Source organism: Natator depressus, chromosome 9, assembly GCF_965152275.1.
Source record: "Natator depressus isolate rNatDep1 chromosome 9, rNatDep2.hap1, whole genome shotgun sequence".
In the NCBI taxonomy this organism is placed as follows: Eukaryota; Metazoa; Chordata; order Testudines; family Cheloniidae; genus Natator; species Natator depressus.
The window spans coordinates 24593982-24619814 of NC_134242.1; the positions used below are offsets into that span (position 1 = coordinate 24593982).

The window sequence follows — 25833 nt, forward strand, 5'->3', positions numbered from 1 at the left end:
GCCATGGCAGAGAGGAGGTTTTACAGCAGGGTGGGAGAGAAACAGAGGGCTAGGGCCAGTCCTGTGGCCACAACCCGGACCCTCATGCAGGGGTCTACCCCAAGGACTCAGGTAATATAGATGAGCTAGATAGTTGCAGTGGAGAAGGGGCTGCAGAGCTGCTGTCCGCAGGTTGGTAATGGATTTAATTCTCCCACCACCTGCCTCTGTAGTTCCCATTTACTCATACTTTTCCAGGGTGGGGTGAGGATCCAATCCTCCTCTCCCTGTTCATGAAGCCGAACTCCCATTGACTTCAGCTGGAGTTCTGCCCGAGGAAGGACTGAAGAAACTAGGCTAGACTATCAAAAATGACAACTCCCCCCCCCAAGTGTCTGCAACTATCCTGATATAATGGAAATGGCAGAATAACCCACAGCACCCAGCACGCTGGGGCAACTGGGCTGCGGTCAGCACAGCCCCCCCCCCCCCAGCGGGGAATTGATCTGCCAGGATCGTGACCTTACACTGACTACAGCGGGAGTAGGATCCGGCCCCGCAGCTCCCGCCCCCCTTTCCCCGACTGCTGCACGGCGTCTGCGGCCGCGTGTGCTCCGTGCCCGGGGCCGGCGGCGCGGGGCGCTCCGGTCCGGCCGGCTCCCGCTCCGGGTTTCTCCTGCTGTCGCCGCGCTGCTGGGGGGATTGTTGTGCGTGTTTGAATGAGGACGCAGGTTGTGGCGGCGGCAGAGCGGGTGCCGGCGCCTTCTCCGCTGCTTGCTCCTGCTGCGGGGCTGGGGCAGAGCCGTTCCGCAGCCGCTGCGGGGGGACGTGCCCTGGCGAGAGGGAGCCGCTCAGAGGTACGGGCTGCCCTGGGGAGCGGCTCGAGGGACGGGGGCGGGGGGCACTGGGGTGCAGGGCTAAGGACAGGCACCAAGTTCCCGTCAACTTCCCCGTGGCAGACGGTGGCGGCATCCCCGTCAGTTGTGTGGCGCAACCCCCCGGGCAGCCGGTTTCTTCTGTCGGGGTAACATGCTCGGGAGATGGGTAGGCGCTGCTGGGCCGGTGCAGACGCCTTGGAGCCATCAGCCTCCCTCCCAGGGGAGCTTCACGCCAGCGGGCTGTTGCCAACTCGAGGGGCAGCCCAGGGGAGGCAGGTTTTGTTGGCTTCCTTGGAGTAGATGTAATCGCCTCTCCGAGTGTCTCGGCCCCAGGGAGCCAGGGGAGAGGTCATTGTGTCTGCGACAGCCCCCACGAACTGTTAAGCCCTCCGTTTAATGCCATGGAAATGAGGAGCTCACGCTAGTCTCAAATGGCGTGAATCATTGGCATTTAATGGCACGGGGACAGAAGGCGAAGAGAGGCGAGGAGTGTAGACAGAAGAAATGACTGATATCCAGTTATTAGATAGACCCTAACCAAGCGTCTCAATTATTTTTGAACAGCTACGAATGTGCCTTCGTTCGCCTGGGAGCTGGAAAGCCGCAACACGGGAGTGCGGATCCCTCTTGCAATTGGTACATCTTTTTCGTTCATCTGTTTTCTCTAGACTAACCAAACATAATGAGCCTGGCAGATATTTTTTAAGGATAAGTGTTCTCTTGTGTTGCTGGTACTTTTCCAGTTTGCCACCTGCTGTGTGACCCAAAGTGGGCGCTTGAGAGAGACGGAACTCTTTTGCCTTGTATGTTTTGATTTTAGATAACGTTAATAAAGAATAAAAAGTAGTTGTGGAAACAGTGATGGATCGGATTAAATTCCAGTCAAGTAAAGTCTTCTTGATTTAATATTTCCTTCTTTGTAATACACTTGTATTAAGCAGATGAGTTCAGAGATGTAGGTGAAAGAGAGAGCAAAACGTTAGCCTCTGAAGAAAGGTTAATTGCTTTTCTTGTGGGTCTCCCATCTCATTTTCTGTACCCATTTAAGTCTTTTGCAGGTTAACTGACTCACCAGAGCCATAAAAGTTAAGATAGCCAATACAGATTATCCCGTTGTTTGGGAAGCATATTTCTTTATTCTTAAACAATATTCTCAGTGAATGTGAACAGAGTTTGTTTACCACGAGTGTTAAATTTGGTACATGTACATATTTCTTAGATTATGATGTTAACAGGCTTATATTTCAGGTGGCTCAGCACAGCTTTATTGTCCTTCCTGCTCCTCTCAGTAACCCAATGTGGTTATTTAGCTGATGTATGGTACGCATCAGATATGAGAAAGCTGATGAGCCTTTTCTAGCAGTTATTGCCACAAACAAGAAATATGGATTCCTAAAGGGAGTTAGGGAATTCTTTAGCTGTAGTTGGAATTGATCTCCTTGCCCTGTAAAAAGAATTAAATGACTAGGGCCTTACTTTTTGATTATATGGAATAAAGTGCAGTATGTTGCTATATAATATGTTATTAAGCGCTTGGTCTCAAGGACAACAAAGACATCTGAATTAAATAATCATTTTTCTGCTTTGTAAGACTAGTTCTCTTATCATATCCTATTAGTAAATGGAATAAGATATGGTGTGTTGCCCTCACATCTCATGGTTAAAGAAAGTTTTGGCATTCAGATAGTTTATGATCCTGTTTGCTGGTTTGTATCCTGCAGCAGTTCCCTAATTCCCAATGACATGTGTTCCTATTGGTTCCTGGAGGTAAATTGCAAAGAACAATGTTAGCAGGGAGTCAGATAATTAGATAGAAAAACCTAGGGGGGATGGGGCTGAAACAAAGGCAGAAGGGTTTGGTGCAGTCTAGATTTATAGCCAGGCAAAATTGGTGTTGAAAGAACAATAGGTTGAGTAAATTGGTCCAGGATTTTTTTAAAACTTGCGCCGTTGAAAGAATTTCTGATTTGGTCATCGGCTTCTTAAAAGTTTATAGCCAAAGTGTCTAAAATAAATATGTATAGTCAGGCTTGGAAGAATTTATTTTATTGGTAAATGTCAGTAAAGTCAATTTCACCGTATGCATACAAACTGACAAAAATTTTGCATTGATGATGATCAAAATTTACAGATAGGCAAAGGAAACTGCTGCTTGTGAACTTATTAGAGTTTGACTTAAGAATATGTACCTTGTATACTTTGACATGTGATGTTGACAATTGTATTTTAACAGTTATAAAGCTTGAACTTTTTGAATCTCAACATCTACTGTCCTTAAATAATTATTATCTGTAATAATTATCCCCCCATAATTTCCCACAACTGAGAAGGTAAATTGATAAAAATCAAACAAAAAAGCTCAAAATCCATATATCTTCACAACCGTGAAAATTTAAATAGATAAAAATAGGGAAAAATGCTTAAAAATAAACATTGATATTATCCCTGGACATTATTTAAAAAACTGAATTCTGCCAACCCTCTCTACAGTATTCGACATCTTTTTTCAGTTAGAATGTTCTTCTGGTTGATGAGATGCTTTAAAGTTCTACAATACATCAATACGCTGAGGCTTTAAATAAACCATGTCTTTTATCTTAGTTCCAGTGAAGTCCTCTATAAGTACCATCTTTATTACCTATATCTCACTATAAGGAGCTCATGCCTTGTTCATATGAATAACTTTGAAAGAAATATTGAGCCTGGAGAGAGAAATTGTGTTGGCAATTACAACATTAATTCAGTGCTTCTTAGGCATTATTTGATATTCAAGATACAGTTGATATGAAGATAAGTCATAAAGAGCTGTGTATCTCTTCCAGGGTCTGTTTCAGGAATTGTATTAAATTGTATTTATTTTTTCAGTTCAAAGAGAAAATATGAAATAGAATTCCTATTGTTCATTTAGACCCTCATGTACAAAAGTTTATTTTTGTCTTGTTGAACAAGAAGGGTGTGAGATTCAGGAGGCTACGGCTTCCAGGAAGCTGCAGGTCCTCAGCATTTCTCAGCATTAGACCCTCAGTTTTGTTAGGAATATTTAGGGATGAAATCCTGGTCCCACTGAAATAAATGGGAGTTTTGCCATTCAGATAGAAGACCCTAACTGTTGTAGTTGATCTTACCGTTACAGAGGTCTTGTGATTAAGAAAAAGGACTGAGAGTCTAGAGAGCTGGATTCTGTTTGCAGCTCTGTTGAAGGAACTGAGGCATTGAAGTCAATATGAGTTTTGCTATTGACTTCAAAGGGATGAGAATTTCACCCTGAATGTATTTTTAGCATCTATATATAGCACTTTTTGGTCCAATCCTGTAAGATGCTGAGCACTCTCAGCTCCCACTGACTTAACCTCAACACCTGACAGGATTGGGTCCTTTCTGAAAGCACTTTACAAACATCTAATTAAGGCTTTTTTAAACTGAGTTTTAGCCCTAAAGTAAAAATTAAGAAAACAAAAAAACAAACAAGCCTCCCCCCCAAAAAACCCCAACCTTCCCCCCCCCAACATTATTTCACTAATTGTATCTTCATCCTTTGTGATATGTATGGCTCACAGCTGTGTGTCTGTTGTAATTATTCGGTTTAGTTAAGTTTCAGAGTAACAGCCGTGTTAGTCTGTATTCGCAAAAAGAAAAGGAGTACTTGTGGCACCTTAGAGACTAACCAATTTATTTGTAGCTCACGAAAGCTTATGCTCAAATAAATTGGTTAGTCTCTAAGGTGTATATAATGTCTTCTGCAGTTTCCACAGCATGCATCCGATGAAGTGAGCTATAGCTCACGAAAGTTTATGCTCAAATAAATTGGTTAGTCTCTAAGGTGCCACAAGTACTCCTTTTCGGTTTAATTAAGTTGCTAGAAGGTACGGCACATAATTCTGGAGAGCAAAAGAAATGAAGAGACCGTCCAAAAGAATCATGCATAATTCTTAAGTTACCAAGACAAATGTAAGACTGTATCAGTGGTATCAAATGTACTATTCAGGGCTTCTTTGTTCAAGAGATGTCTGCTGAGTTATAAAGTACAGTGTTTGCGTCCTTTACATACACTCTGGTTATATATTTGTTCTTAAGGTTCATGACCCATATTTCATAAAGCTCCAGAAACTATTAAATATAAATATGGTTACTATTCAGGTACCCATATCCAAAACATTTCCACCATAACAGTACTTAAAAGAAGTCTGGGCCCAATCCTGCAAGACTTACTAACACAAGTAGTCCCATTGAAGTCAACAGAACTACTAAAATAAATAAAGATTACTCATTGGTGTGAGGGTTGCAGGTTCTATACAAAAGAAAAAAAATCTACTACTACTGTAGTGTACACACTGTTGAAATCTTCCTGTATTGTTGAGCAACAGCCCCTGGAGTAAGCCCAACAGAGTGAACAGATACTTATACCTTCTATATAGCCTGTGAAGGATTCAGTTTCTGGATAAAAGGTTAGGTTGTATAGCAAAAGAATATTATGATTTATCATCTGACTATCAATGATTAATTAAAAGATTTATGGCACTGGCTGAAAAACATTTTCCCATTTTAAAAGTCTATAAAATAGGGATCAGCTGGTGCTTCTGGATCAAGTGGAGCGGAACTTATTTTTGTAACAATACCAGCTCAGCTTGGGATGTTGCCTAGGGAATTGAGTTAGCGCTTCTGTCATTTCACCCTTTAAGGCCTGTGTTCCAAGATGACTTTGGGAGCAAGCATCAATATTTTAAAGGGAAAAAAATCTCTCTCCATATGAGTTGTAGGTGAAGTTATCCACTATTGATTTGCTGCTAGTAGATCCCAAGCCTGCCGTTAAGCAGGAGTGCCCTTTGCACTGATGTGTTGTCAAGAAATACTATAGACATCAAAATGGTTTGATCCTCAAAATACAGGGGAAAATTCTCATCTCAGGTCTTTGTGTTAGTACTCAGCTTCAGTATTCAGAGTTTCTCCGATTTGTGTGACTTTTCTTGTGATGTTAAGGAATGCTCATACTGTAGTTGAGTATTACCATGTGGATCTGAGGGGAGAATCTTTCTGTTACTACAAAGAAGCTTAGGCCCTGTCTACACTACCACTTATGTCAGCAAAATGTATGTTGCTCAGTGGTGTGAACCCCCACCCCCATCCCTCCCGAGCAACATAAGTTTCGCTGGCATAAGTAGTGTGCATAGCACTATGTCTGTGGGAGAGCTTCTCTTTCCAATACAGCTATCGCTGCTTGTTGGGGTGGTTTAATTAGGTAGACGAGAGAGCTCTCTTCTGTCGGCACAGAGCAGCCACATGAGCTGGCGCAGCTGCATCGCTACTGTAAACTCTCTACTGTAGATGTAGCCTAAGCGAGACAAGTTGCGTGAGGTAATATTTTTATTGGAAAAACTTCTGTTGGTGAGAGAGACAAGCTTCCGAGGCACACAGAGCTCTCAGGTCTGGGAAAGGTACTCCTAGCTAGCATCACAGCTAAATGCAAGGTGGAACAGATTGTTTAGCATAAGCAGTGAGCACATATTCCAAGGGACCATTCCAGGTAGAGTGGCCCATTAACACCTTGAATAGTCCCTTAGAATATGTGCTAACTACTTATGCTAAACAATCTCTTCAACCTTGCATTTAGCTGTGACACTCAGTATCTCCTGAAGAAGAGCTCTTGTAGCTCACAAAAGCTCATGCTCAAATAAATTTGTTAGTCTCTACGGTGCCACAAGTACTCCTTTTCTTCTTGTAGCATGAACGCTTGCCTCTCTCGCCAACAGAAGTTGATCCAGTAAAAGATATTACCTCACCCACCTTGTCTATTTAATATCCTGGGACCAGTACAGCTACAACTACACTACACAAAAAGAAGCTTGTCCTTTAATGAACGCTGAGTAGGGTTTAATGGCTATATCACCTAAGGACCTACTCATGCTACAATTGAAGTCAACAGTAGTTTTGCCATTTAGATCAGGTCATAACTGTAGGTCCTCTTACAGTTAGGGATGTCTTTGCAGCTCTGTTACAGACGTCCTGTGTAAGTTTGGGAAGCACAGTCTGTCTATGCCTCAGTTTCTTCCTCAGTAAAATAGGGTTGATAAAACTTACCTCCTTCACAGACTTATGTTGAGGCTCAGTTCATTAGAGCTTGTAAAGTACATGAAAGATGTTTGAAACGAAGGTGCTTCAAAAATGCAAAGTAGTCTTATTGTGTCTTCCTCTCTGTATTGTACAGTGCTGAGCATATTGTTGGGACTCAGAAAATAATAAATATGTGGTTGTGATTCATACTTTATATCACTATTTCATTTGTAGTTAGTCACATTTTTAGTTAGTCACAAATTTTCATTCGTACTATTTAGTGGGAGCTAATTTAAAATAGCTTTTATTTTGCCTTTAAGAAAATTAGGTCTGGTTTTCTGGGCAACCTTTATAAGAGTCAATGAAAGTTAATTACCTCTTGTATGTCAATAGATAGTCACTAGTACTACAGATCATACCATCCATATGGCATGTAGGATATAGGCACATGAAGCAAGCATCTCTGATTGCTGTATGGATTTCCATTTAAGCCTTGAGTTACATACTGAGTTTAGAATGCATCCACATACTTTTTCTAGGAGAACCATTAACTCTTAGTTGTCTGACTGTCACTAAAGGAGTATTGTTTGGTTCAGCTGTAGTAAAAAACAGATTGTTTGGTTAGTGATGGCCGATAATTTTGTTTGTGTTTTAGTCGGGTAGTATAGCTGTCTGTGTCAAAATGGTCTTGTTAATATGCAGCATCTTTGGCTGTCAAGCTGTGATGGCCTATTAAAATGCCATGTGCTTTCTTAAATTAGAGTTTTAGTATTGATATATGATTCTTTGTATTAGTTCAGATTATTATTATGAAGGATGAATATTAAAAAAAACAACACAAGCATGTGGGGACAAAATTATAAAGGCAGGAGTGTTGTAAGCAAGAGATGAGAAGTAATTCTTCCGTTCTACTCAGCACTGATAAGGCTTCAACTGGAGTACTGTGTCCAGTTCCGGGCGACAAACTTGGGGAAAGATGTAGAGAAACTGGAGAAAGTCCGGAGGAAAGCAACAAAAAAGATCATGTTTTCTAGAACTTTGACCTACAAGGAAAGATTGAAAAAACTGGGTTTGTTCAGTCAAGTATGTAAAACGTTGTTATAAAGAGGATGGTGATAAATTGTTCTCCTTATCCACTAAGGATAGGACAAGAAGTAATGTGTTTAAATAGCAGCAAGGGAGATTTAGGTTATATGTTAGGCTTCCTAATGGCAAGGGGAGTTAATCATTGGACCAAATTACCCAGGAAGATTGTGGAATCTCTGTCACTGGAGGTTTTTAAGAACAGGTTAGATAAACCTGTCAGGAAAGATCTAGATCGGGGAAGTCAACAGGCAGAATACGGGCCAAATCTGGACTGCCAGATGCTTTTGAATGGACCCCAAAATCTTCTTATTTAGTTGTTATTATTATCATTACTGTTATTGCTGTGTGAAAAATGTTTCTCTGGAGTCTGGACCTTGACTATATCTTGACCAAGAAATTTGGACTTTGACTAAAAATGCTTGACTACTCTTGGTCTAGATAATACTTAGTCCTGGTTCTGTGTAGAGGACTGGATTAGATGACCTGTCGAGGTTCCTTCCAGTCCTACAGTTCTGTTATTCTGTGATTCTGTTCTTTCCCTTTAAAAAAACAAAATTCTTAATCACTTTTTCCCAAACTATGGGTCAAAGACTCAGAGGAGGCCTGGCGAGATCCATGGAGGCTGAGGTCAGTTATCAAATAATGTAAATGTTTTTTGGGGAAAAAAAATCAATAAATATAAAATAATAAAAGTAGATACCCACTCTAAGTCCTGTCATGATGTGTCCTTATAAGGGTAATCAATTTGCTTGTCCATTAAAATACCAGCTGATGGTTTACTGTAGACAATTTCAAGAGGTGAGTGTGTAGGAGGCTGCTTTTCCCTCTGTTAGTGAACATGTGTGTGTGTGTGTGTGTTTGAATTTATTTTATACAAAACAGGAAAAGCCCCATTACAAACATTGTTTCCTAGGTATGACACAAAGTGCAAGTAAATTTATTAGAGCATAAGTGCATGTAGCCATGCACACAGACCATGACCAAATGTATCACTGCATTGGAATACCAGATGAGTCGACTGTAATTGCTAAGGGCCAAAAGCACTACTGAGCCTCATGTCACCGTACATGTTGCGTACATCATTCACTCTTTGTTTGGGCTCAGGTCTGGCCCGAGGTGATTCAGAATGATTGATCATTGCATAGCAAGCTGTTCCAGTGATGGCGAAAAAAGAAAGTGAGGAAATACAATGGCAAAAACATGATGTATGGTTTCTGTATTGATTGATGCAAAACAACTGTGTGTGGTATGATGGAAAGTGATTGCGGCTGGGAACAGGAAATCTTCAGAGTTGACACAATATTTAGAAACCAAACTTCAGTAAGTGAAAGACAAATCTGAGAATATTAAAAAAAAATAAAAAATCAACAGGGTCTGATTACCCAAACTGGCAATATCAGCATGAACCCCACTTAAGCATTTAATGGTTATCCCCATTTGAGATGGGTGCTATTCCAGAAAATCTTACCGTTCTGTGAGCAAGAGACATGGTTTCAAAAGTTACAGGGCCTGAAGCAGCTACCAACTTGTAAACATTGGGCTTCTCAAATAACAACTGTTTCATGCCTTGTTAGTGACGTGGCTGAGGACATATGAGAGCAACTGCTTTCCAAACTCAGGAAATGTGACTACTTAGCAAGTTGGAAAGTCTCTGGTGCTGCACAACTCCTGGCTTTTGCAAGGTGTGCCTCTGGTTGTTCTGATGAAGAGGCAGGTTTTTTCTAAAGCTATGCTAGAACGTGGGAATGTTTACTGAAGGCATTTCTGGAAACAGACAAAGATTTACATGGTTCTCAGGTGATGATAGGTAAGCACAATGTAGCCTTGTTACCATTCTGAATCGGCGCACCTATTGCTCCATAGTGTCACTGTTTCATACACTGCTATGCTCTTGTTATTAGGAAAAGGCCTTAAAAGCTGTGCCAGGTACTTCATGAAGCTGTTAAAGATGTGAATGTCATTAACAGCTGTTCAATGGATTCTTTATGTTCTTGGATCACTCTGTGAGGACATTGGTTCCTTTCACCAGCATTTGCTGTTTCACACTACAGTGAGGTGGCTTTCATATAGATAAAGTGCTAACAATGCACTTAAGACCGGAGTTGCATGCTTTCTTGAATGATAGCAATCTCCTCTTGCTCACACCTTCAATGATTCAATATTGGAGGCCTGCATAGCCCACTTTGCTGACATCTTTAGGCACTGAAATGAGTGGAACTGTTTTCTCCAGGGGCGGAATAGAATTTTCTGTCCTTGAATGATAGAACCATTCATCAGAAAACTTGAATTTTGGTCTTCTCAAGCATGATGAGTAAACTTGGAGTCTTCAGTCTACATTGAAGGAGCTGAAGACCTGGTTGGGAATTATCTGGAACTCCTAAATTGGCATCTGAGGGAACTTAATTTTCCCAACGGTGGGACTATTTCCGAATGACCCCTCATGGGAAAAAGCATGGGTCAAAATACTATTGATTCAGTAGCACCGACTAGGCCCTGGTAAAACAATTTGGCAGACCTCTCCTGAATTCCTTTTATTTGTAGTACAGGTAATGAGTGTAAGAATTAAATATTAGTACACTAGGCTAAACATTCCAGAATGTAGCTTATTACAAAATAAGAGGAAATACAGCTGTTAGCAATATAATTTGTATTGCTCTGATATGATTTAGAGTTATTGATTGACAGACTTACATTTTCTTTTTTTTACATGTCCAAACTTTTACACTGCATGTTCACTGAGGAAAGTTTATTAGCCTTAAGAAACAATGGTCTGTTTTGTTAAAATTTCCTCATTATTTATTGTGCATTCTGAAGCCTTGAAATGTATTTTTAGTTTCTCCCTGTCCCAGGGGTGACCAGCCCGAGCCTGAGAAGGAACCAGAATTTACCAACGTACATTGCCAAAGAGCCACAGTAATATGTCAGAAGCCCCCACATCAGCTCCCCCCTCCCCTGCTCCCAGTGCCTCCCACCGCGGCCCACCAGCAGCCCTGCCGGTCAGCGCCTCCCGATCAGCTGTTTCGTAGCGTGCAGGAGGCTCTGTGGGGGAGTGGGGAGGAGCGAGGGCACTGCAGGCTCAGGGGAGGGGGCGGGAAGGGGTGGAGTGGAGGAAGGGCCTGTGGCAGAGCCAGGGGTTAAGCAGTGAGCACCCGCCACACACTGGAAACTTGGGGCCTGTAGTTCCAGCCCTGGAGTCGGTGCCTGTACAAGGAGCCGCATATTAACTTCTGAAGAGCCGCATGTGGCTCTGGAGCCACTGGTTGGCCACCCCTGCCCTATCCAGTGTTTCAGACACTTTTTTTCATCATCCAGGGTGCCTTGTACTACCCCGTCTGTCTGTCCAGGGGTGGCGAGTTGTACTGGCCCATGGTGCTTGCCCGAGCTCCAGGAATATTCAGAGCACAGGGGTCCAGTTGCACCAATGTTTGGGGCCGGGTCTCTCCCCTGACCCCGCCTGCCGCCCCCGTGCACCTCCCCCCGGATTGCTGCCAGCCGGGTGAGACGTGCTCCCCAGCAGCTGTGCATTCCAGCCCCGTGCAGTCTCTTCCTCTCGGCAGCCAGCCCGAGCGCCTCCACCCCACCCAGTCCCGCCGGGCTGACCGCTCTGCCGGGAGGGCTGCATTCAGTGCTGGGCTGGGGGATGGGACGGAATTCCATTGTTCAATAGGAGGGTCCACTTTGCGGGGGGTGGAGAATGCAAAGGATACTACCAACTCGGCGCCGCCTGGCCCACCTCCCCTCACGGCAGCGGAGAGAGTCACAGGTGAGTCCCCCTTCCCCGCAGAGACCCCAGCAGATGTAAAAGGGACTGGGGGCCCCGCTGCCACCACCCGCAGCGCAGCGAGGTTAAAGCGGCTTCCTGCCTGCCCTCGCTCCGCACGGCACGCCACTCCCGGAAGCAGCCAGCACGTCCCCTGCGGCCTCTGGGTGTGGGTGTGTGTGTCTCCGCATGCTACCCCCGCCCTGAGTGCCGACTCTGCCATTGGAACTGCAGCCGATGGGAGCTGCGGAGACCCCCTGCCCCCTTGCCTAAGAGCCGCTGCCAGAGGGGTGGGCAGGTCGCTTTCGGGAGCTGCCTGAGGTAAGTGTCGCACCCCCTCCCATACCCCAACCCCCTGCCCCAGCCCAGAGCCTGCACCCCGCACCCAAACTCCCTCCCAGAGCCCTCCCCCTGCTGCATCCCAACCCCCTGCCCCAGCCCAAAGCCCACACCTAAATTCCGTCCCGGAGCCTGACCCCTCACCCCTCCCGCACCCAAACTCCCTCCCAGAGCCCTCCCCCTGCTGCATCCCAACCCCCTGCCCCAGCCCAAAGCCCACACCCAAACTCCGTCCCAGAGCCTGACCCCTCACCGCTCCCGCATCCAAACTCCCTCCCAGAACCTGACCTCTCACCCCTCCCGCACCCAAACTCCATTCCCAGAGCCTGCACCCCCTCCTGCACCCAAACTCTCTCCTAGAGCCTTAGGCAGGTGTGTTTGGGGACGGGGAGGGGTGGTGGGACTTGGACCCGTTCTGGGCACCACCAAAAATTATACAAACCTGCCGCCCCTGTGTCTGTCTGTCTCCAACTATTGTCTTTTGTCTTATATAAAGATTGTAACTTCAGTGAATTGGAGGTTCTGTCTGTATCACTTCTGAATTGTGGATAATTTTATGAGATTAAGTCATGAAGTTACGGTGTCTTGGAAAGTTTATATGGATAAGGCCCTAAGTGTTTCTCACTTCTATCATTGAATCTTGATCATAAAATGTTCTTTGTCATTTTTGGCAGAGAATGAAGTTTGTTTACAGATCATAATTCCTGTCACCGTAACTAAAAGAGAAGAGAGAATAATGTGCTGGGCATGTTTCTCTTTTCTCTTTGTTTATATGAAAGCAAGATTTTAAGTTCCCAAATGTTATTAATATCCTTACTGTAAAACAAATAGCTTCCATTGTATACTCACCAGTACCCTTTATTGCTAACTACATTATTAAAATGACAAAACTGATTTTCTATTAAACCATAGAGTCAAATTATCTACTCCTATCTGCACTGTGACATAGGTGTTGGAACTAGGCTTGAAATGGTTTCCATCATGTACAGAGTTTACAGTTTGGTTCAATGGCTCTCAGCACCCCACTATACAAATTGCAATACAAACCCCCTGCATTGTGTCTCTCTTTTGCACTACAGAACAGATCTCTTACATATTCTGCATTTGTCCTATGTGCGTAACTTCATTGATGTCTATAGCCCTTATTCTCAATGTTAAATGAGTGCAAAATATATACCACAGACCCATAGTGCTGATCAGAGGAGAATTTTGCACAGAAAATATATGGAGCCCTTCAAATTCTACATTGCTGGTTCAACTTCAGCCTAGTTAAATACTGGCCAAAAGTTGTCACCATTTAGTGCAGGGGCGGGCAAACTTTTTGGCCTGAGGGCCACATCAGGTTTCCAAAATTGTATGGAGGGCCGGTTAGGGGAGGCTGTGTCTCCCCAAAGAGCCAGGCATAGCCTGGCCCCTGCCTCCTATCCGACCCCACCCCGCTTCTCACCCTGATGGCTCCCCTGGGACTCCTGCCCCATCCAAGCCCCCCTGTTCCCTGACGGCTCCCCCAGGACTCCTGCCCCATACAACCCCCCCTGTCCCCTGATGGCCCCCCCGGGACTCCTACCCCATCCATCACCCCCTGCTCCCTGTCCCCTGACCCCCCCCCCCGGACCTCCCACCCCTGACTGCCCCCTGCTGCCCCATCTAACCCCCCCTCATTCCTGACTTGCCCCCCGGGATCCTTGCCCCATCCAACCACCCCTTCTCCCTGTCCCCGACTGCCCCCAGAACCCCTGCCCCTAACTGCCCCCCGCTGCCCCATCCAACCCCCCCTCCTTCCTGACTGCCTCCCCAGGACCCCTGTCCCCATTCAACTCCCTTGTCCTCCGCCCTCTGACTGCTCCGACCCCTATCCACACCCCTGCCCCCTGACAATCCCCCAACTCCCCTGCCTTCTATCCAACCATCCCTGCCCCGTTACCGCACTGCCTGGAGCACCGGTGGCTGGCGGCGCTACAGCTGCGCTGCCCAGAGCGCTGGGTCAGGCCGCGACTCTGCAACTGTGCTGCCCGGCCGCCCAGAGCATTGCACTGATGGTGCGGCGTGCTGAGGCTGCGGGAGAGGGGGAACAGCAGGGGAGGGGCTGGGCAGGAGAGTCCTGTGGGCTGGATGTGGCCCGCAGGCCATAGTTTGCCCACCTCTGATCTAGTGGGTATCTGGTGGCGTAAGTGAAATAAGTAAGTGGCCCTCATCCATATTTTAGTGGGACAGATGGGTACATCACAAAAGCCACCACCATAGTCAGCACTGACTGGCATCTTGGGTATTCACCATCAACTTAATAGTTACTCCACACTAGGTTTCGCTAAAAACATGTTCAAGGACAATGAAAAGTCTTGTATTTGTAAGCAACATTCAATTTTTATGTCTCAGTCTTTTAAAATTATTTTCCATCCAAATTTAGATATCTGCCTTCCAGGGCAACTACAGCAAACTTTTTCAGTTGATATGGTGGTTACTATGTCTTTTATATATAGTAAAAAAATATTACTTATAATCTGATCAGTGCAGCAGCTGGTCTTCTTGCAGAGGTTTGAAGGTTGTTTTACCAGAAGCAGCTGTACGATTTATTAATTAAATATATTGTTTAGTAAAAACATGGGCTAGAAATGACAGCTCCTTTTCTTGCATTTCACAATAAGGCAGATTGGCGCTCAGGTCTATGGGTGATTATAACTTTGATGCAAGGAGCAACATGTTAAATATACCCCAATTTGTCACTAGGTAACAAAGCAAGGTGGGAGTGTAACTGGGTGTCATTGTTTAGTAGTCTTGTGCAAGTAATGTCTTCCCTCTCACTTATGACTTGCTCAGCATATACTGGTATTATAAAGTGCAAGAGAAATTTGAATAGCCCTAATCTTTGGATTGTGTGACAGCGTATTCTAGGATATCAGAGAGACAAGATGGGTGAGGTAATATCTTTTATTGGATCAACTTCTTTTGATGAGAGAAACAAGCTTTTGAGCCGCACAGAGCTGAAGAAGAGCTTGCTCTTCTGTCTCTAAGCTCTCTTACCAACAGAAGTTGGTCCAATAAAAGATATTACCTCACCCACCTTGTCTCTCTGATATCCTGGGACTGACACGGCTACAGCAACACTGCACATTCTAGGATATGAGAGTAAAAGTGCCGTGCTGTCCTCTGGTTTCCTCTGGTTTGGCTTTACCAAGCATTTTCTCCGCTTGTTCAGAGCCAGATTCTGCCACCCATACTCATCTAAAATAGACACCCAGTCCAACATGAATAAAGATAGCAGAATCTGGCCTTTAGAAATGTAGGGCTCGATCCTGAAAATGGCGTATTCACATGAGTAAGGGGATGTAGGACTAGGTCCCTAGTGTAGAACACCATGTGTAAATGGCTAAAGCTAATTTACACAGCCAAGCAAACTGTATGAAAACAGTATTCATAAAAACGTGGTTCTGGCTAACATGGTCCCTCCTACTGCCTGCATATGGTCTAAGTACAGGAGTATGAGATGAGCAACGCTGGTTCCATTTCTGACTTTGCCGGAGATTTCCAGTCATACTCTGGATAAGTCACTTAACTTCTCTGTGCCTTAGTTTCCCCATCTATAAAAGGAGGCCAGTAATACCAATTACACTGGCATGTTTGTAAATTCCTCAAGCACTTTGACATTCTCCAATGGAAGGTGCTGTACAAGTGCAAAGTATTTTCACTACCTCTGTCTTTGTGTATTCTGGGGGCAGTTGAAAGAAACACATTATACAAATAGATGGGGCTGCACAGGGTGCAAATCAGCACAGAATATGGCCTGCCACCATACAGGCTCACTCCTCTACCCCAACTCCAAAGTTAAAAGCCAGTGTTTTTCTTGTGAGCACTATATTCCTGCTAGCCAAACACCTACCACTATTGCTAGACAGTTGGTCTAGAGGTATGGGGTTTTTTTCTGATCCAGTTGTCTGTGGTACTTATAGGAGTGGTTCTCTGGAAATTTCTAAAGCTAGTATGTTATTACTTCTAATCATGCCTCTTCTGTGCCCTGAAACTGAGTCTCTTGCTTGGCTTTGTTTGGTTTTCTTGCATGCTGCCTGACCTGTAGGATAATATATTTTCAATTCTCTCCCCATTCCTCCACCCCCTGTTGTTGTACCCACTCATTTTCTGAAAGTTCTCTGTAGCTTTCAATAGTTTTCTGAGCTAGGCCCTCTCTAAAGTTTCTGTCAGTCACAGGGATTCACACCCCCGCCCATCATGGCCTGAGGGTTGGTGCCTTTTCCATATTATTGCTTCAGTGCTTCACAGCATTCTTACTGGATTACTTTTTGTTTTGGAGTAAAACATAAATCAGCCAGGCACAGGAGGTTATTGGACTCCAGTGTGGCGCCTCTTGGAAGGTCTCAATATTGATTTATTTATTTTACCATCTGTGGTTCCCTTTTTTCTAAAGAAAGGGGGAATATTGCATTTGATGTTTGCAAAAGATGGTAACAGGTACTGGGCTGCAATAGTAAAATGGAATAGTAAGATTGGTTTTTGGCAGTGGGGGAGGGGATTCAGTGAACTGTCATCTGCTCTGATCAATAGGAATCCCTGATGCTCAGCCAGTCAGTATAACTGGTGTCTATTGAAGTGTTTCAGGAACAAGGAAGGAAGGGGGGCAGTTGAGAGAAAATGGGATTAGTAATCTCCCCATCCAGTGCACTGCTCACTTTAATGTAGTTAATCTGTCTGAACATTAGCAAGGATATGAGACAGGGAAAATTGGTTTGAATTCTCAGCCTTTTAGTGTGAAGTGGTCAGGTGCTTAAAACTCCGTCTGCACTACTAAACTGCAAAACTTCAAGGTTGAATATTGCTGCTGAGCATTTCTAGTACTGTTTGTTCCTGAAACATTAACCAGTCTGGTTTGTGTAAAGTGGTTCCTTGTGAGCACATATAGCATTCCCTCCAACTATTGCTATACCAGTGCATTGTGGGTCTGCAAAAGTAGTGACCTACTTCCCTGAACAACTCCCCAGGGGACAGTTTTTGTGTGAGAGAACCTGCAAAGTACTGTGGAACCAGAAAGTCCTTCTAACCTCTTGTTCTAGGGATATCAAGTTACAAACCTTTTGGGGTTAGGAGTCCCTGTTGATCAAAAACTAGGTGTATTCTTTATCGAGTATTTAACAGAGGATTCATATACCGCAGTTACATACATTGATGCAAAACCGATTTGTGTACACAGACACATGTTGGTGCAAAACTAATTTTTTACACACACAAACAATTTTAGAAATGGAATAATTTAGTAAAAGCTTCCAGATAATAAAAAGAAACCCTCAGCCTGAAGAGTTTACTCAGTCCACCTTCCATTGTTTCTGACTATTTCTCACTGTTTATGAACGTATGTCTTTTTATTAGGGCTGTCGATTAATCACAGTTAACTCACGCGATTAACTCAAAAAAATTAATCGCGATTAAAAAAATTAATCATGATTAATCACACTTTTAATCACAATGTTAAACAATAGAATACCTATTGAAATGTATTAAATATTTTGGATGTTTTTCTACATTTAAAATATATTGATTTCAATTACAACACAGAATACAAAGTATATAATGCTCACTTTATGTTATTTTATTACAAATATCTGTAGTGTAAAAATGATAAAAAATAGTATTTTTCAATTCACTTCATACAAGTACTGAAATGCAATCTCTTTACTGTGAAAGTGCAACTTACAAATGTAGGGGGTTTTTTTGGTTACATAACTGCACTCAACACAACAATGTAAAACTTTAGAGCTTACAAGTCCACTCAGTCCTAGTTCTTGTTCAGCCAATCGCTAAGAGAAACAAGTTTGTTTACATTTATGGGAGATAATGCTGTCCTCTTCTTATTTACAATGTCACCTGAAAGTGAGAACAGATGTTTGCATGGCAGTTCTGTAGCCGGCATTGCAAGGTATTTACATGCCAGGTATGCTAAACAGTCATATGCCCCTTCATGCTTTGGCCACCATTCCAGAGGACATGCTTCCGTGCTGATGATGTGCTGGGGGAGAATTGTATGTCTCCTTCTCTGTTTTACCTGCATACTGCCATATATTTCATGTTATAGCTGTCTCGGATGATGATCCAACACATGTTGTTCGTTTTAAGAACACTTTCACTGCAGATTTCACAAAACACAAAGAAGGTACTAATGTGAGATTTCTAAAGATAGCTACCACACTCAACCCAAGGTTTAAGAATCTGAAGTGCCTTCCAAAATCTGAGAGGGATGAAATGTGGAGCATGCTTTCAGAAGTCTTATAAGAGCAACACTCCAATGCGGAAACTGCAGAACTGAACCACCAAAAAAGAAAATCAACCTGCTGGTGGCATCTGACTCAGATGATGAAAATGAATAGGCATCAGTCCATACTGTTTGGATCATTATCGAGCAGAACCCGTTATTGGCATGGACGCACATCCTCTGGAAACGTGGTTGAAGCATGAAAGGACATATGAATCTTTAGCGCATCTGGAACGTAAATATCTTGCGACACCGGCTACAACAGTGCCATGCAAATGCCTGTTCTCACTTTCAGGTGACGTAAACAAGAAGCAGGCAGCATTATGTAAACAAATGTAAACAAACTTGTTTGTTTGCAGATGTAAACAAACTTGTTTGTCTGAGCGATTGGCTGAACAAGAAGCAGGACTGATTGGAATTGTAGGCTCTACATTTTTACATTGTTTTATTTTTGAGTGCAGTTATTTTTTTGTACATAATTCTACATTTGTAAGTTCGACTTTCCTGTTAAAGAGATTGCACTACATTATTTGTATTAGGTGAATTGAAAAATACAATTTCTTTTGTTTTTTACTGTGCAAATATTTGTAATCAAAATAATAATATAAAGTGAGCCCTGTACACTTTGTATTCTGTATGGTAATTGAAATCAATATATTTGAAAATGCAGAAAACATCCAAAATATTTAAATAAATGGTATTTTATTATTCTTTAACAGTGCGATTAATTACGATTAATTTTTTTAATCACCTGACAGCCCTACTTTTTACCAAATCAGGTTCAATGGCATATGTTCCAAACTTTGTCCATCAGTTGGGCTGCATAAAGCCAATTACATTAGCTTTGATACTTTCAGTGCTTAATGTTAGGCTTTTATTAAGAGACTGGATATTTGGGCTGCTGTGAATCTGGTTATGTTTCACCCTGACCTCAACTAGAAAAAGGGCTGGGATAGCATAAGACCTTCACATATGGGTGTTCAGTAATCACATTAAAGTACTTGGATTAAAGAGAAATTCCTTTTATAAGTATTCCATGCCATTCAGTATTAAAAATCTGATATTAAAAAAGTTACTTGCACAATTGTGTGCCTACTTGCTATGTGTAGTTAGTGGGATTGCACATAAGAATCGAATATTTGCATAAGCAAATAGATATACACACACAATCAGAGTATTGCATATGCTCAACTTTTTTAAAAAATCAGGCCTTTAAACTTGAGAAAAATGTTGGAGGAAAATATTTTACTTAATTTGTCACACTTGTCATTTCTAAAGTGTGTGTGTATATATGAGAAAAAGAAAGTGGTCTGAAGTCAGCAGAAACTAGTCAGCAGAAACTAGAAACTCATCTAGTTGTAAACCCCTATTATTTCAATTGCTATATGTCCCTTGATATGAATTATTTACATTAAAAAGTCTCCAATTATCCAGATAAATTCCTTATCCCCCATTTCATTGGGATAAATGTGGATCTATTCTAATTCCTTTGACTATTATTTTATTACATGAACTGAAACTAATGAGAAGCAAACCCCATAGTGAAATCTGTAGTTTAATTGTGTTGAATTCTGATGCCCTTTGCTAGGGTTATAGCGTATTAGGTGCAGCAGTTCCCATTTGTCCTTTCTTGTTCTTGTTTAACTCATGGTCATTTTTATGAGTTTTTAATGCCTCTTAAAATCATGGCAGATGCTCATTCTCTTGTTAAACTAGTTTAAATTTTAATGACACCAGTAAATAAAGTACACTCTAATAGAGTGTACTGAATCCAGTGCTTATATATTTTATTGCAAGATGTATAACACGTTAATGAAGAATTAGATTCTGATTTGTTCTGTGCATAAGAAGGCGGGGGCGGGGGAAGAGGAGTGGGAACCAGAAACCTCCATTGCTGGTTGTATTCACAGTCATTGCACCTAGCTAGCTAACATTCATAGTGCCTACGGGAAGGAACGATCAATTGTGAGCATGGATATCTTCTTGCCTTCACACCACAGCAGCAGAGCAAAGCCATCATAGGGGGTGAGGAGCATGTATTGTGCCTTTTCAAAGGCTGCTGTGACCTGTGCTTCCCCTGTGTCAGTGTACCTCTGAGCTCCTGTACGAAGAGCTGTGGTTAAAGCTGTAATTTAATGCTAACAGTAGAACCGTTGGTAAGTGGACACATAAGTAAACTGAAAAGGAGGACTTGTGGCACCTTAGAGACTAACCAATTTATTTGAGCATAAGCTTTCGTGAGCTACAGCTCACTTCATCGGATGCATACTGTGGAAAGTGTAGAAGATCTTTTTATACACACAAAGCATGAAAAAATACCTCCCCCCGCCCCACTCTCCTGCTGGTAATAGCTTATCTAAAGTGACCACTCTCCTTACAATGTGTATGGGACAATGTATACCTTCAAATCAGCGGCACTGCTATGGGTACCCGCATGGCCCCGCAGTATGCCAACATTTTTATGGCTGACTTAGAACAACGCTTCCTCAGCTCTCGTCCCCTAACGCCCCTACTCTACTTGCGCTATATTGATGACATCTCCATCATCTGGACCCATGGAAAAGAAGCCCTTGAGGAATTCCACCATGATTTCAACAATTTCCATCCCACCATCAACCTCAGCCTGGTCCAGTCCACACAAGAGATCCACTTCCTGGACACTACAGTGCTAATAAACGATGGTCACATAAACACCACCCTATCCCGGAAACCTACTGACCGCTATTCCTACCTACATGCCTCCAGCTTTCACACTGACCACACCACACGATCCATTGTCTACAGCCAAGCTCTGTGATACAACCGCATTTGGTCCAACCCCTCAGACAGAGACAAACACCTACAAGATCTCTATCAAGCATTCTTACAACTACAATACCCACCTGCGGAAGTGAAAAAACAGATTGATAGAGCCGGAAGAGTTCCCAGAAGTCACCTACTACAGGACAGGCCTAACAAAGAAAATAACAGAACGCCACTAGCCGTCACCTTCAGCCCCCAACTAAAACCCCTCCAACGCATTATTAAGGATCTACAACCTATCCTGAAGGATGACCCAACACTCTAACAAATCTTGGGAGACAGGCCAGTCCTCTCTTACAGACAGCCCCCCAACCTGAAGCGAATACTCACCAGCAACCACATACCACACAACAGAACCACTAACCCAGGAACCTATCCTTGCAACAAAGCCCGTTGCCAACTGTGCCCACATATCTATTCAGGGGACACCATCACAGGGCCTAATAACATCAGCCACACTATCAGAGGCTCGTTCACCTGCATATCCACCAATGTGATATATGCCATCATGTGCCAGCAATGCCCCTCTGCCATGTACATTGGTCAAACTGGACAGTCTCTACGTAAAAGAATAAATGGACACAAATCAGATGTCAAGAATTATAACATTATAAACCAGTCGGCGAACACTTCAATCTCTCTGGTCACGCCATTACAGACATGAAAGTTGCGATATTACAACAAAAAAACTTCAAATCCAGACTCCAGCGAGAGACTGCTGAATTGGAATTCATTTGCAAATTGGATACAATTAACTTAGGCTTGAATAGAGACTGGGAGTGGCTAAGTCATTATGCAAGGTAACCTATTTCCCCTTGTTTTTTCCTACACCCCCCCCCCCCCACGTTCTTGTTAAACCCTGGATTTGTGCTGGAAATGGCCCACCTTGATTATCATACACATTGTAAGGAGAGTGGTCACTTTAGATAAGCTTTTACCAACAGGAGAGTGGGTTTGTGGGGGGGGGGGGGGGGGGAGGAGAAAACCTGGATTTGTGCTGGAAATGGCCCAACTTGATTATCATACACATTGTAAGGAGAGTGATCACTTTAGATAAGCTGTTACCAGCAGGAGAGTGGGGTGGGGGTAGGTATTTTTTCATGCTTTGTGTGTATAAAAAGATCTTCTACACTTTCCACAGTATGCATCCGATGAAGTGAGCTGTAGCTCACGAAAGCTTATGCTCAAATAAATTGGTTAGTCTCTAAGGTGCCACAAGTACTCCTTTTCTTTTTGCGAATACAGACTAACATGGCTGTTACTCTGAAACATAAGTAAACTGTAATTTCTTGTATAAAATAAACAAATTCTGGCAAACTGAATTTGAAGATAAATTGGTTTTGCTCAGGTAATGTAATTTTGTGAAGTACCTTGGAAGGCTTTGTGAGTTACAGTACCCAAGGTACCAGAATAACCTTCGCTGACTCACACACAACTTTTAGTTGATTCATTTTTATTGAAAGAATAGTTCTTTTAACTTCATGTATTTCTAGAGGCTGCTTCATAGAATGCATCACTGAGCTGAGTTTAGGTGTTAAGTACATTTTAACTTATTGTATTGTATTGTGAATGGGTTCTTGCCAACTTACAATAACCTCTTTTTGCTGAGGTAGGCACTAACAGAGATTTGTCTTGTGCCAGTTCAGGGGGGGCTGACCCGTGAATTTTACCTCTTGTGAAATAGCGACATTACAGCTAAATTACAGCGCCAACTACTGATTACTTCAGAAGATTGTTTTATGTAAATTAGGCCTATACTACACACAGATTTTGTACTAGTATAACAATCATGGTTATGGGTGTGATTTTTACATTGAAATAGTTACATGGTACAACCACCAATATAGATGCAATTATACTAATATAAACAATGGTATAGTTTATTCCCCTTCACATACAGAATAAACTGTATTGGTATAACCATTTTTATACTGTTATAATTGAGTCCACATTAGGAGGATTGTACCACTTGAGGTAGATCAGTATTGTTAAAGAAGAACAACTTTTGTGTGCAGACAAGCCCTTAGTATTTGCCTTTATATTTTTTAGTCTTCGGGGAAGAGACCAGTCTTTTACTCTTTGTTTGTACAGTGTACAGTACCCAGGCCCTGATCCTGACTGGGGCTTCTCAGAGCTACCATAATACAAATAATAGTATAGATGAAAATGAAAGTACTTTTTAGAAGATTTTCTCAAATGTGGAGTAGTTGCCTTTCCCTTATAATTCCGTCTTCATCTCTAACATGTTGCAGAGTGCTTTTTTTTTTTTTTTTTGGTAAGAGTTTCCTGTGGTATGGGAGAATCCTTTGTGCTAAGAATAAAAGGGGATATTGTATCAGCGTGGGACACAAAATAAGAGCTAGGCTGAAGCATTTCTTTGAAAGAGACTAAACGTATATTGGAAGTATTATTTTTGTTAAAAATCCCCAGGCAACGTGAACTCTGTGAGTGCTGAGAGGGGATAAGAAATTATCTTTTCTTTCTCACATAATCTTAGTGATGAAGGATTGATAAATAAAATGTATTTTCTTAATTAAAACATGACTTACTTTTATCTTTTTCTCATTATTTGATGATTAGCCTACAATTTTAATCTGATGAAACATGAATAAATACGGTCTGCATCACCCCGAAACTTTGGGAAAACCTGGATCGGAATTTCTCAGCTTGGGCTCCTTATTAATTATAACTAGGAGAGTGATTTTACTTCAGCAGTTTTAATGAAAAAATTCATGTGTGATAAGGGCAAAAATCAAAGAAATATAGAAGAACGCAACCACCAGCAGAAGTCACAGGTATTGTTGCTTAGTACCCAAGACAATCTTAATAGATCTAATTTTTAGTGTAATTAACCACATATTAGTGTAGGCTACTGACCTGTCTAGTACTTTCCTTAGGGAGACTTTTAAACCCGATACATTGGGATAAAACAGAAAGAGACTGCATCAGAACACACCAGTATTTCACAGCAATCAAAAGGAAAGTGACTTAAATTATTACTGTTGGCCATAGAATTGCCCAGAGACAGCAAAACTCAATTTCAGAGTAAAGACAAAATTTGAAAGATAAGTAAACAGGCCTAACATACCTGCCTAACTAACCCCCAGGGGAGAAAACAAAGTACACTTGTGCAACAGAATGGCTTATTAACAAAAACTACAACAGAAGCATGCATAAAAAGTCCATTATCACCTACTCAATGCTAATTGACATTTTAACCAACAATATGCAGAGACCACTTCTCCCATGCCAAGCCACCCCGCAGCTTCAGAGTAACATCCTGTGTCCCACAGAAAGAAACTTACAAACACACACTAACTGCTCCCTCTCCCTCCCCCTACCCACCCACCTACCCACCCAGAATGAAAATGTGCTGTATCTAGTTCATTAAATTAGGAGCAAAAATCCTGTTGACTTCAATAATAGCAGGATTGGGTCCAGGGTCATGACGCTTCCATCATAAAGAAGTAGGCAGAAAATTCTTCAACTGAGCTACAAAAAACTTGGGATGATAATGAGATTAAATAACCAGAACTAGCAACAACCCAAATTTGTAAAAGTTTGTATGCGCAAGAGGAATGTGCAAAACACCCCTTTAAAAATTGGGGTCAAAAACTTCACATAATAACAGTAAAGAAAAATTAACATAATTTTATGCACAGACAATGCTTTCTGCTCTCTCTTTTCTTTCTCCCTAAATATTATGCATGGTTTTCTTCCTTGCTTTCCCCAAACAATCTGTTTTCTAATTCTGATAGTGTGTAAACGCCCTCCATCATTGCCCCCTGCACTGAAAACCCATGAAAACCTTTAACACCTTCAGTGTGTAATTAGAAAATACAAAGCTCTTTGTGGGGTCTACCATGTTTGTAGAGCTGCTGAGGTGTTTTCTGCTTAATTTTTTTTTTTTACAACTAACCATTCCATGGATGCTGTTGTGAGACAGTGGATGACTTCCAGGCAGCCATGCAGAGCTCTCCTGAGAGGAGGAGTGACTTTTTAGCCAAGCTTGTACAAAGTCTTTTCCACACATGCATCCTTTTGCCTATGATCATTTCAAAGAGGTTTATGACTCAGGTCTGGAGACTGTAGGTTGTGTTCAGGTTAAAAAAATAAATCAAATCTGGGGCCCTATGCTCCTGCTACGGGATATGCAGTGCTGTCAACCCCAAGGCTTCAAAAACATGGGACAAACCCAAATAAATTATGTGATTGGCTTAAAGATCACAAGATTTTTTTTTAAATTGCTGTTTTGGAGAGACCTGACTTCTAATTTTCACACTTTTTATGGAAACCTTCATCTTTTTAATTAATTTTTTATATCATGGTAGCACTAAGATCAGGATTGGGCCTTGTTGTGCTAGGTGCTCTACAAGCAGAGTGGTAGATCCCTGCCCTGAAGAGTTTATAGTCTAGGTGGAAGATGGACACAATGTGAAGGGTTGGGGAATGGGAAGACAATTAAATATATCTAAAAATTTTATACATACATTTCATTTGTTTTTTCAATTTTGTAATTGCATAAGTAAAAAGACATCAACTGTTCCTCAGCCAGCTCCTCCAGCAGCCCCTCAGTCTAGCTCTGAAATGGTGACAGATTTCTTGTAGGAGATGTGGCAGAAGTGTGTCTGCAGAAGAGATTTGAAGGAGAAGGGGGAGCAGCCTTACAGATCAGTTCAGAGGGT

The 25833-nt window shown here is 42.4% G+C and overlaps 1 protein-coding gene across 6 annotated transcripts in view; it reads left to right on the forward strand.

Moving 5' to 3' along the window:
• The first annotated feature begins 700 nt into the window (after positions 1-700).
• Positions 701-25833, forward strand: part of PLCH1 (phospholipase C eta 1) — a 166474-nt gene continuing 141341 nt past the window's right edge. For all 6 annotated transcript variants that reach the window (XM_074963720.1, XM_074963721.1, XM_074963723.1 and 3 more), the window contains exons 1-2: positions 701-836; positions 1422-1493. The gene's annotated coding sequence lies outside the window, so the exon portion shown is untranslated. The remainder of the gene's footprint in view (positions 837-1421; positions 1494-25833) is intronic.